Source organism: Microtus pennsylvanicus, chromosome 4 (assembly GCF_037038515.1).
Source record: "Microtus pennsylvanicus isolate mMicPen1 chromosome 4, mMicPen1.hap1, whole genome shotgun sequence".
Classification (NCBI taxonomy): domain Eukaryota; kingdom Metazoa; phylum Chordata; class Mammalia; order Rodentia; family Cricetidae; genus Microtus; species Microtus pennsylvanicus.
The window spans coordinates 102,985,012-102,997,210 of record NC_134582.1 but is presented as its reverse complement, the minus strand read 5'-3'; positions in this window follow the sequence as shown (position 1 = coordinate 102,997,210).

Here is a 12,199-nt window from a genome sequence, read left to right as displayed (position 1 = left end):
CAAAAATGAAAAAGGGCAAAGGAGGAAAAAATATCTCTATGATCACTATAGTTAACCAAACTTCAAAACTCTAGTAGTACTAAAGTTTGTTTTCTATCTTTAAATATAAAAGATATACTAAAATTTTCTGGTAGCTAATAAAAATAAATATTTAATCTTCCTCTTTCAACTCCATGCACTGTTTACAATTAGGTTGACTGTGGGGCTCACAGCCACAGTCTATACATCTGCAACATAACTTCTGTACCTGATCTCTGAGAACAGAAAAAGCAGTAAGAGTCAGAGGACCAGAGAGTCTGCTGTGAGATTATGTCTTCTTACTATAATAGGGAAGCTACACCCACAAAATGTTAGCAACATGGCTGCCTAAACAAGACCTGAGAAATGCCAACAGATTATATCCCAGTGTAGAGGAGGGACATCCAATCTACGAGGAATTATTAAAACCCTTCCCCTAGAAGAGGAGCTACAAGCAACAAAGAACTTCTGAGAGAGGAAAAATTAGTATCCTCTTGAGATGAACCTCCTAATAGGCTATCCAATAGCAAATGACCATCTCTAGAAACACATATGAAGATGGACGCTTAACGGAAATTTCACAGTAGCTCAGAATTGAGAGTAATAGATGGTTACTTATTCACGTGTAGACTCACAAATCAATATCCTCTGCTGGGATAGAGAACAGCAACCGAATCCTACAGCTGGAAAAGAAGCCAGATGTATGTTTTATATCTGCATAAATAGTATAAGAGGCCACACCCCAGTGGGTGGTTAACTTAAAGGCTATTGACTGTAGCATTTCCTACAGGACACATATATGCAGGCAACACTAAAGAGACTCAGCACGCTGTGTATATGTTCATTTTTTTTAGATGCATGTGTAACAAGAATGGATAAAGAAGATAATGACATGAATTTGGGAGGAATTAGGATTAGAAGGAGTAGAAAGGAGAAGAGGAGGTATAAATGATATAATTATATTTTTATTTAAAAAATGTTAAAGGGAGTTTTGGCTTTTGAGTTCCAGTGCCTAAGTACTCCTAAAACATTATAGCTCTTTTAATTTGAATTCATTCTGTGATGTGCGTGTGTGTGTGTGTTTATGTGTGTATGGAGAGAGATATATTTGTGTGTAGTGAGCTGCATGGAATCACACCTGATGGAGGTGTATAATCAACTCCTGAGATGGCTAAGACCTGACCTATGCTATGATTACGCAATGATTATCAGCTGCTTGCATATGCGTGAGCCTATGGGCAGTGCCCACCTAGCAATCCGGGATTGGCAGCCCATGCCTACTTAAGGGCTGGGAGAGGTTTGCCCGGAGAGAGAGAGGAGAGAGAGAGGGGAAGAGAGAGAGAGAGTGAATAAAGGTCCTGGAATAAACTGCAGTGAGAAGAGCTCCAGTGGTAGCGTCATCCTTGCAGGTCGAGGGTGGCCGTGACATTTGTGTATAGTTTGGCATATGATATTAGTCTTAATGTTAGTAAATAAGAAAACAAAATTAGAATAAAAGAACCTATATTTTCCTATAGCTTTCTACACTTGCCTTAACCAAATTCATGAATTTTATGACAATTGAGGTTATCAGTCCAACTAAACTTTGTGAATTTTTGCTAGTGAATAAATTCTGAACTTGTGGGAAGATACAAGCATAGGGTGTATTTCTGGTTTAGTATGCTCATACATGGAGACTCTTCTTTCGTGGTTTAGCTGTCTATGAATTGCCTGTGCTTCAGGCAATTAAACTAAACTCATTGATTCCCAGCACTGGAGTTAGACACAATTATTTCTTTCATCTGTTATTAGTGACCTATCATAAACTTTTGCTAATGTCTCCTCAGAAAAAGCTACACAATACCAGGTTTCAATTAAAATAAGTTTTAGATAAAATTGTGTTATAAATATAAAATATGTAAACCAACGTCTATGTGCACTGAAGCAGTAAATAGTGAATATTACTTATTCTGTAAACTTGGCAAAATCCCTCTCTGCCTTAGCAAGCATCATAATCACTACCTTATACAAAGTTTCACTTGAGATAGTTGCAACAGTGCTGTGGAGGCAGGAAATGAAGACTGACAGCATCAGGCCATGAAGGATCAGCCATGGGGCATAGGACACAACCTAAAGCACTGGTCTAGGACTCCCTGAATCTCAACATTCTGTTCATGCAAGTGTTGGTAAATATTACAGTCAAGTTACATCTTAGGAGCATTTTCCTTTTTAGATTCATACATGTGTACCAGAGTCGTGCCTGTGTGTAGGTTTGTGGACCGTAGGTGGTAGTGAGCCACCACGTGGGTGTTGAGAGCTGAACCCCATAAAAGTACAAGTGTTCTTAACCACTAGGACATATCCCCTTCTAGGACAATTTCCATCTTACCTAATCAGTCAGAGTAGAGTGATCAATATTTACCCTAAATAATGAACACTAATTTCACTGAACAAACCTCTGTCTAACATCCATTATGCTAATTAGACCCCACTCGGCTGTTAAGATGCAGAGAGCGAAAGGGCTTGGGAACTACCCATTCTCACAAGATGTCAGGCATAGCCTTTGAAATGTGGATTCCTGATTACAGCATCTGATGGTCCTTAAGCCCAGGCTTCCACTAACTAGCACCTGCACGGCACTGCACTTTCTATGTCATTGCTGAAAGGAAATTACTGTGGGCTCCGTGAAAGTTTCCCCAATTGGTTTGGATGCAGTCAGTGCAATATTTTAATAAGTTCTCACACCATGAATTTCTGGATGTCTGACTTAATTAAGCTCAAATGTTTAAAATCTGAAGTGTTGTCAACTTGTAGAGTCTGCTGACCATTACTGAACCTACCTGGGTTTTCTCTTAGACCTCTCATCATGCCCATTGTGCACCTTGTTCAATTCAACAGCCAAGGATGTAAAATCATGGGATTGCATTTCACGATTGAAATGGAATCTTACTTTGACAAACTGAGTTTCTATTAATAATCTCAAATTGTCTTATTTAGTAAGAAAGCAGGTGTAATAACCAGTGTGTTTTATATTTACTATTTCGAGGGGGGGGGGTCTTTTAAAAAAAAGCAAATGTAAAAGCTACACTAATTCTGTTACTATGCAAAAGTCCACACATATCTCTCTTTCCTACAAGGGAGCAGCAAATGCATTAATTTTACAGTAACTGGAAAATGCTTGCGAGGAACACACTCGGGTTATTGCAGTCTCTATGTAGTTAACTTTATTCTCCAGGATAAGTAATCTCTCAATAACATTTGCAAGAATGGATTAAAACACACTCCTTGCTAAAAATCAAGGTCTTTAGGTAATTGATGTGCTAATAGACTGTAATGATTCGAGGCTGTGATTCCTCACAGAGAGAAAGTCCAGGAATGGAGAAAGTCTAAATAAAGTACCTCTTTTACAAAGGGAGCTGAGATAATTGCCAAGAGACGGTCTGTTTATCAGTTGAGAGAGATTTTCATCCTTCATTAATATGTAGTTCAGTTGGACATCAGAGAAACTAGCCCCCATGGGAATGCTCTGCACATCTCGCATTATCTCATTTTCCATACTCTTGTTCTGACCTACATTTTATATCTGCACTCACAGAGAGACCTGGCTTTTTACATATGTGCTTTCTAAACAACCGGCTAGCTGTGAGCCTGTATTACCAATGCTCCACGCAGCCTGACTGATGTTAGTTTGGACAAATGTATGCACCAATAAACTATCACTTTAAAAGGTTCCAGACTAAATATTTTAGAAACAGACAAAATAAATATTCCAAAGTGTTAACCTGTGAATTTTCCATTCTGAGCCACGTGAGTGCTTACTATGTGAGGTTTCCAATTGAGTTTATTCATCTTAAAGAGCAGCCCTGTCTGCAAGTGCCACTAGCTGACTGTGGATGCCTCTTAAGCTCACTACTGATAATTTTTACACAGAAAAATTAGAATGAAGTCTTAAGATCACTAGTAATGAAGCAGAGGTCCCTTTCTTCTTCTCTGGTCAGATGTAATCCAGGTAACCAGTTGGACAGGGTTTTCATTTGGGAAATTGTTACTATGTTTATTCATGCACTTTATTAATGGTGTTTCAGTAATTATAGTAAGAATTATGATGGCTTTATCTTTTGATTCCCTCCCTATTATAACGTAAAACAAATTTCTGATGAGGTCTATTATAGTGGATTAGTAGCAAGAAAACACAGCTATTGGAGTACTAGGTAAGTTGCTTTCAGGTGGTATGATAATGTATAACATGAATTATTGGTATTTTCTTTATGGCTAGCTCTGTGTGGTGTCTCACCTATAGCATATTATTTGATAGCCACAATACATAAGTACTGTGGCACTTCTATTATTCTACCCATTTTACAGGTTGAGTGTACTAAGGAAGGGAAAAATTATCTCTAGTAAGGTACCATATGAGCTAAGCATAAGATTCTAGACAGCTGTTTAACATGAACATAGATGAGTATTACCTGTGCTAAGTTGAAAAAACTAGAGCAGGGAAGAGATTATCGTTTTAGTGAAACATTTCCTTTCATGTTAATAGAATTTTGTTCTAGAGAAGTCATAGTCTACATGTCTCGTACATCCTTGTTGAAGACGTTAAATTTGTGTGAAGTCATCTTTGAAATCCATAATACTGACACTCTTGTGTCTGTGAAAAATCACACACAAAAATAGATCAAACCTTATTAGGACAAAGTGAAACTGCTAGTAAGTAATCATAACAGTATGTTAAGCAAATATCTTGTGTCTTCATTACAAGAATTCATCCCACAGTTCCTACTGACACAGGGAGGAAATTAATTGAGTAAACCGCCAATAGAAATTATATCTTTAATTAATTTGATTTCTTTCTTTTATACTTCTTTAATACTATAGTTGAAAATTTATACATGTATAAATAAATTACACATTTACACATAGTCTTGAATTTTCAGAACCACTCCATTTTACTTTTTGCTAAGTAAGAGTACTTATTAACATTTAATATTCTCATACATATGTAAAAACATAAATAGAAGCATTTCAAAAGTACACACCATTTATCTTCTAAATAAAATGTCTCTGATTTTTGAAACTTGATGTCACCAAGACATTACCACCAAATTCAACTTTTCTATTTTTTTTAAGGCAAAAATAGAGATAAAAGCTTTCTTATTGTGTCAATCCAACAAAAACTTCAGTTGGAATCCCTGGCTCTTGCTTAGAATATATTTCAAGTCTTACTTCAATTTTAGGGCAAATGTGGAATAAAAAAATACCACAGGAAAAAAATTAACTTGAGTCGCTGTTTCCCTGGTTTCCTTCCGATGACTAAATGAACAGGTAGAAACAATTTGAGGTATGTCTTCCACCTACATGCCTCTTTTATGCTTCCTTCTTACTGAAGAGTCAAATGGCTAACTTCCAAGGAGTCCTAGTTTGCGGAAAAAAAAATTCAGAAAAAGCTGTCCGAGTCTCTAGGTTAGGGGTCAATCAGAAAGACTCAAGTACTACAATAGAATCACTCACTTTGATGCTTAATCTGTACAGGTTTTGGATTTGAGATATGTGTTAATATCACTGATTGCTCTTCCTGAAGACCTGGTTTGGTTCCCATCACGCATACCAAGATTTGTAATAATCTGTAGCTCTTGTTGCAAAGATCCAACACCTCATCTGGCCTCTGTGGTACTGCACATGTGTGGTGTACATACATGATAAAGAAATCTATTTTTAAAAAAGTCTAGACAGCCTTAGAATACCAAATAATTTGTCATAGACTTGAAATGGTACATTGAACAGTCCCCATGGTTAATGGATGGCCTTAGGTACCATGTGAGTGGGAAATTCAGGACAAGTCCCTGTGGATTCTTCCCTTTCAGTCAGGCAAAAAGTATGAAATCTATTCAGACCAGTTGCTGAGCTGTCGAAAGAGTTTGACTTGAAAATAGATAGGTCCTTGGCCAGGAAAGCTGTAGTTGGGAATGCTGGAAATGCCTTTGAGGATGTGAGATGGGAAAACACGAATTGAATTGATCACATTCTGGCTAAAGTTGAAAAACACTACCTATAAAAAGAGACACCCACTACCTAGTTTGACTTATTGCCTCTCTAGCAAAAAAGACCCTCCAACAACGCCTTTGCAGGTCCTGGGGACTGAATATATATAAAAATAAATCAATTTAACAAACTGACAAATAGATGATGAGCTCCTCCTGTGTAAAATATTCCTTCATTTTAACAGTATACATGCAAAGTTTCAATTTTATTTGAATGAATTCCAGAAGCATAAGAATCACTTATTCAAAAAATAAATAAATAAACTTCAAAAAAATCACTACATTCTTGTTCTAGTAGGGTTTCTTCTACTCTAATGAAACACCATGACTAAAAGTAAGTTGGGAAAGAAATGATTTATTTGGCTTACATTTCAATACATTGTAGTCCACCAGTGAAGGAAGTTGGGACAGTAACTTAATCGGGGTTGTAATCTGGAGACAGGAGCCAGTGCAGCTGTAATAGATCAGGGCTACTAAATGTCTTATTCCACATTGGCTTTCTCAGCCTGCTTTCTTAAGAACCCAGGACCATCAGCCAAGGAATATGACACCACCTATGGTCCTCCCCTATCAATCACTAGTTAAGAAAATGCCCTGTATCCAGAACTTTTTGAATTATTTTCTCAATTGAGTTTCACTCCTTTTAGATAACTCTAGTTTATATCAAGCTGGCATAAAACCAGTCAGCACAATCGTATTGCTATTTACACATTTATAAATGTTCTTTGAAGAGTCTGTTAATGTTAGACTTAGTAGCAAACTTACAAAATGTGTAGGTTATTATGTTTTATGAAGTGCTCATTTAATTGCTTTATATTGTTATGCTATATTGTCTTAGTTACTTTTCTGTTGCTGTGCAAAACACCATGGCCAAACTTCTTTATAAATAAAGGAGTTTATTGGGACTTGACATACAGTTTCATATGGTTAGAGTCCATTGACGATCATGGTTTGGAGGATGGCACCAAGAAAGAAGGCATGGTGTTGGTTCTGGTGCTGGAACAGTAGCTGAGAACTTACATCCGATCCATAAACATAAGACATTCAAAAGAACTATAACTAGGAATGGCTTGGGCTTTTGAAATCTCAAAGTACACCCCAACTGACATACATCCTCCAATACAGCCACCTAATCCTTCCTAAACCTCTCCACGTACTGTGGACCAAGTATTCATATATATGAGCCTAGAGCAGCCATTCTGATTCAGGCATCTATTAATTTAGATTTTCTACATGTTATATTCTAGGGATGGTAATAAGAAACATATTAAAGAACACAAATGTGAAATATATTTTTATTAAAGGTGTGAGTTAAATGTGAAAATAAAATCTTACTCATATTTTAAAAATATTTTTTATTCTCAAATGCTCAAAATAGCTATACAGTGTAAAAATTCAAATTAGACAAAAAGAATATCAAATTAAATAAAATATTTTGAATAAATGTGACTTACAATTTTAAGAATTTAATAATTTAAATTATATAAACAATTCATGCTTTATCTTTCATCACTAAACAGCTATGCTTTATGTCTTTTGGTCCATGATTTGCATATTCACAGTGTGTATATATGTATGTATATTTTTCTGGGACTCTTTATCACATACTAAAATCTACAGATGCTCAAGATTCTGCTATAAAATAGTATAATAATTTATATAATCTTCATACATTTTCCTATTCACTCTAAATTCTAGATTTCTAATGATGCCTAAAGAAATGTGAATAGCATTTAGTGACTATATTTAATTGTTTAGGGAATAATGAGAAGGAAATCATCTTATATAATATTTTTCAAGTATATACTCTTCTCTGAGGTATGACTTCTGAAATGGGAGACCAACTGCAGAGAGGGGGGAAATGGAGTGGAGAGACAGGAAGGAGAGACTTTTTTAAGTCACATAAATATTTAAACCTGTAAAATACGGCCTAGCCTTCATGTATATATTCTGAGGCCAATGCCCTTATTCTTGTGTTCTGTTTTGTCTACCAACTGGAACAAAAGGAAAAACAAGTAAATGGATACAGTCTTGTTCCCATTTGAGAACTGTCCTTTCTTAGGCAAGAACACTGTGTGTATATTCACTGAGCATTTAAAATGATTCATATGGATTTTGGAAAGAGATCATTGCTTCCAATGGTTTCTGCTCTAAAGCTCTCCACATTTTTGAAGCAGATCTGTTTCCAGTCCTGGCAGCAGCCCATCTGTAGCCCTTCCCAGCATGTGGACCTTGTTGTTTCGACATTAAATACCAGATGTGGAAAAGTGTCTGTCTGGGTGTGCTGGATTACTTGCTGACCTGAGAGAGGATGTGCATTAAAGCCTGAGCACAGAAGATGTCTTGTATTCGCCATAGGCTTTAGCATTCCGTGTGACTATGAAACAAAGGCTTTCTAATGTGTGAGACTTAAAGGAAGCCTCAAAAGGCAAGACCAGAAATGACCTTGTCAGTCACTACTCCTTCCCTTCACAATGGAATATATGTGCATTCAACATGCGTCAAAGGCAGACTCTTTAAGGCCATATACTCACTTTCTCTTTTACTACCGGTCACTTTCCCTCATTTTCATGTGCTCTCTTCTCTGGCCAAAGAGAAATGTTTCCAGTCACAACTCTACTTCTTTGCTCCTACATTTGATGATTTTAAATCATTAATCTTTGATTGTTTGTCTCTTTTACTTGACCATTTCTGATTGATTTGTCCATGTATAACTCAAACCAGATATCAGTTATCACTACTTTTGATCTAGAATCCTTTATGGCCCCTCCAATAGTACCTAAGGCTCTGCCCGCCATCGTGTTGACCACACTGGGTTATGATTTTCTACCGGCTTCATGAGAAAACTCCTAATCATGACCATTTTAAGAGTTGGTCTTACAGTGTTGTAAGCTGTTATTCTGATACATTGAGCACTATGTCCCCAACAATGAGGCATAACAGGAATTAAAAAAAAGACTAAACTATTAAATAACCGATTTTTAAAAACTCATAATACTGTCACCAATATGCATCTGTCACAAAGCTCCATTATGTTTGTTTATTTGTTACCAGAGAGTAAAATGCACTTCTTAAAGGATTTCCATCTATGTCTGATCAAGTCACAGCTGACCCTAGAAGTGTCTGTCTAGAACACACCCTTGACATGGAATCAGCAAATAGACTCTTTTGAATATATACCAACTCCTCCAAATCAAAAAACCAGCTGATATCATCAAATCTGACACCTATTGAGGATACTTTTTCCAAGTCTCGATTTCTTCCTTTTGTCAGCACGAATGTGAAAAGACAGCTGATGCCAGGGATTCAAACAGAGTTTACAAAGGGGTGGCTAGCATTCAGATTTCTGCTGGTAAAATTCATTCCCTTTCTTTCAAAACTTAATGAGAAGGGACAGCTTTGTGAAATGGAGGAGCAAGAACAATATTGCTTAAATAAATTGGAATTTTCACTTTGATTACCCTGCAGTTTCTGCCATACTTTACTGGAAATGTTCCCTGTGGTGTCGATTTTCTCTGGAGTGACATCATCATATGAAGCCACCCTCACTATAATTATTCTGATCCATATTTTTCAGAGGACGGAGCAAGAACACTCACTAAGGAGTGCTAGTTGCATAGAGAACATTTTAAAGCTGTAGAGTCACCAGAAAGTCCCATTAAAACGTAAATGATATATCTTTATGCATGCATGTGACCCCAAAGGAGACATTGCATATTCACAGTAGAAGAAATCTCTTTCAAACAATGAAACTCTGATAACAGCAAATATTCTATGGCATAAAATAACAAGCAATACCCAGCTCCCATGGCTTTTCCTGAACTAAACCTTCTGAGGGTGTAATATAGGGGGAGCAGGAATGTTTTAGTTCACATTCCCAAATTGAAATCCTTGTGGAACACAGACTGTCAATGCTAACACAAATCACAAGGATCTTAAGATTATTCTTGGCAATTCTGCATTCCCTCTTATCAAATTTGATTGTTTCTTTTATTATGTAAGTGAGAGTTTTTTTAAAAAATAATTTTAGGGAAAGTAAAAATAACAAAGCAGATTTTAAAATATAATTTAAGCACAATTAAAGTATGAAGCCGTGGGCTATTTTCACTGGCAATTTGTGACTGGCTCAGGCTGGCTTTACCCAGGGGAAGATTGAAGCCTCCCACTGTGAGGAGTTAAAGGGCATAGACAGGCTCTTTGTCTCCCAGAAAATAAAAGCTCCCACCATCTGCTCAGCAAAGCTTTGATTTTGCTTCTATGTAGAAAAGCTCTGCAGCCACTGATAAGGTCTTATTTTTCCTTCATGCATTCGTTCATTTGAGGTAACAACCAAGAGAAAGAAATTGAATATAATATTAAATTGTTTGCTCAATAAAGGGGAGATACATTTTTTTTCTTTCTTTCTTTCCACTCTTTTAAAACCTGTAAAATTCCCCATTTCTTTACCTAGATGCCACAGTTTTTTTAAAAAATATCAACAGTTAGAACATTCAGGGTGCTTAGAATCCATTTTTAGTGTCAATCCACAGCCTATGCAATGCTCCCAGTCTCCCTTTTGTAAGGTCACAGTTGGCTACTAGTTTTTCTTTCTTTCATTTCTGCATTTAGCAGAGTGTGGTAAGGGCAAAACCTACAAAGGAAGGGTAACAAGGACTCTACAAGTGGTAGAACAAACCATATTCAAGTTGTTGTCAACACCCAGTGTGATTTGTACATTAATACTTCTGCTCTTAGAAAAAGAATGCCAAGCTCTACAGGAGACCTAACCTACCCCAAATGTAGGCCAAGGTCAGCATTCTCCACTTCCCACCCTGATGTCTCTGAGCCTACCACACCAGACTCTGAACATTCTTATGTTGGGGGTGTCTCTTAATGGAACAGGCTGGCCTTCTGCCTTCAGAGTAGCCTAAGATGCCCTCAAATTCCCAATGACCCTCATCAGATATTTTGGAGATGAGCATTAACAACATCTATTTTGACTGCTTAACATTCACCATTTATTTATTTATTTTTACAGTTTACTGAGTCCATGATTTCTCTCAAAGGAATCATATATTTAATAAATATTTAGATATTAAAATCAGGTCAATTTGCATATCCACACAAACAACAGTGTCAGTCTCATATAACTATCTTACCCGATGCTGACTACAAGCCCCGCTCCCCCGATTGACACCAGCCTGCGCAATCCACTGTCATGCATGGGTGCTTGTGACATGCTGCTAGGGAACTGACACGGCATGCAGTGTGCTTTCATTTTTACATGGAGCAACATGCACAACTCAAGCTGACCCTGTATAGTTAAGGCTTTGCAAGGCTCTTAGAAACTTATCTTTTCCTCAATTTAAATTTGTAATTGTAGTAGCTGTAACTTGTTGCAATTCTCAAACTTGGGAACTAAGTTCTGACCTTGCTGATAGGGCCAGGAAAGACGAATCCTTTAAGATCTTCTGTGTGTTCTCTTGTTTCTAGATATGACTTGTCGATTTTGTACAAAGAGCCAGAACAAAGGCTCAGTTAACTAAGTGTTTGCTATCCAAGCATGAGGATCTGATTTGATTCTCAGTATCCATTTACAAGGTAGACACAGGTACATTCCTGAGGTTTACTGTAGGTGGGGTTTTCTGTCTTGCCAGACAGCTCCCACATAACCATTCAGAGACTTACTAATATAAATAACCACATAATTCAGAGACTTATTAATTATAAATGCTCAGCCGATGGCTTAGGCTTGTTACTAACTAGCTCTTGTATCTTAAATTAAACCATATTTCTTATTTACTCTACCATGTGGCAGTACCTTTACCCAACATGGCATGTTCATCTCCTGCGTCCTCTATATCTCCTGGTGACATGACCCTCCTGCTTTCCCATGTTCTGCTTTTCTCCACAAGTCCCTCTAACTTCTACCTCCTTAACTGTTGGCCATTTAACCCTTTTTTAAAACCAATCTTAGTGACAAATCTTCACAGTGTACAAAAGAATTATTCCACAGCAGCTTGTTACTTACTGGTTGTCCAACTTAGTATACTTGTTGAACCCTAGAGTCCAGTGAGAGATCCTATCTTAAAACATAAGATGGCAGGCTCTCGAAGAAGCAAGCTCAAGGTTGACTTCTGATTTTCACAGGTACAGACATAGTTAGAGCAGGAGAACTCCTC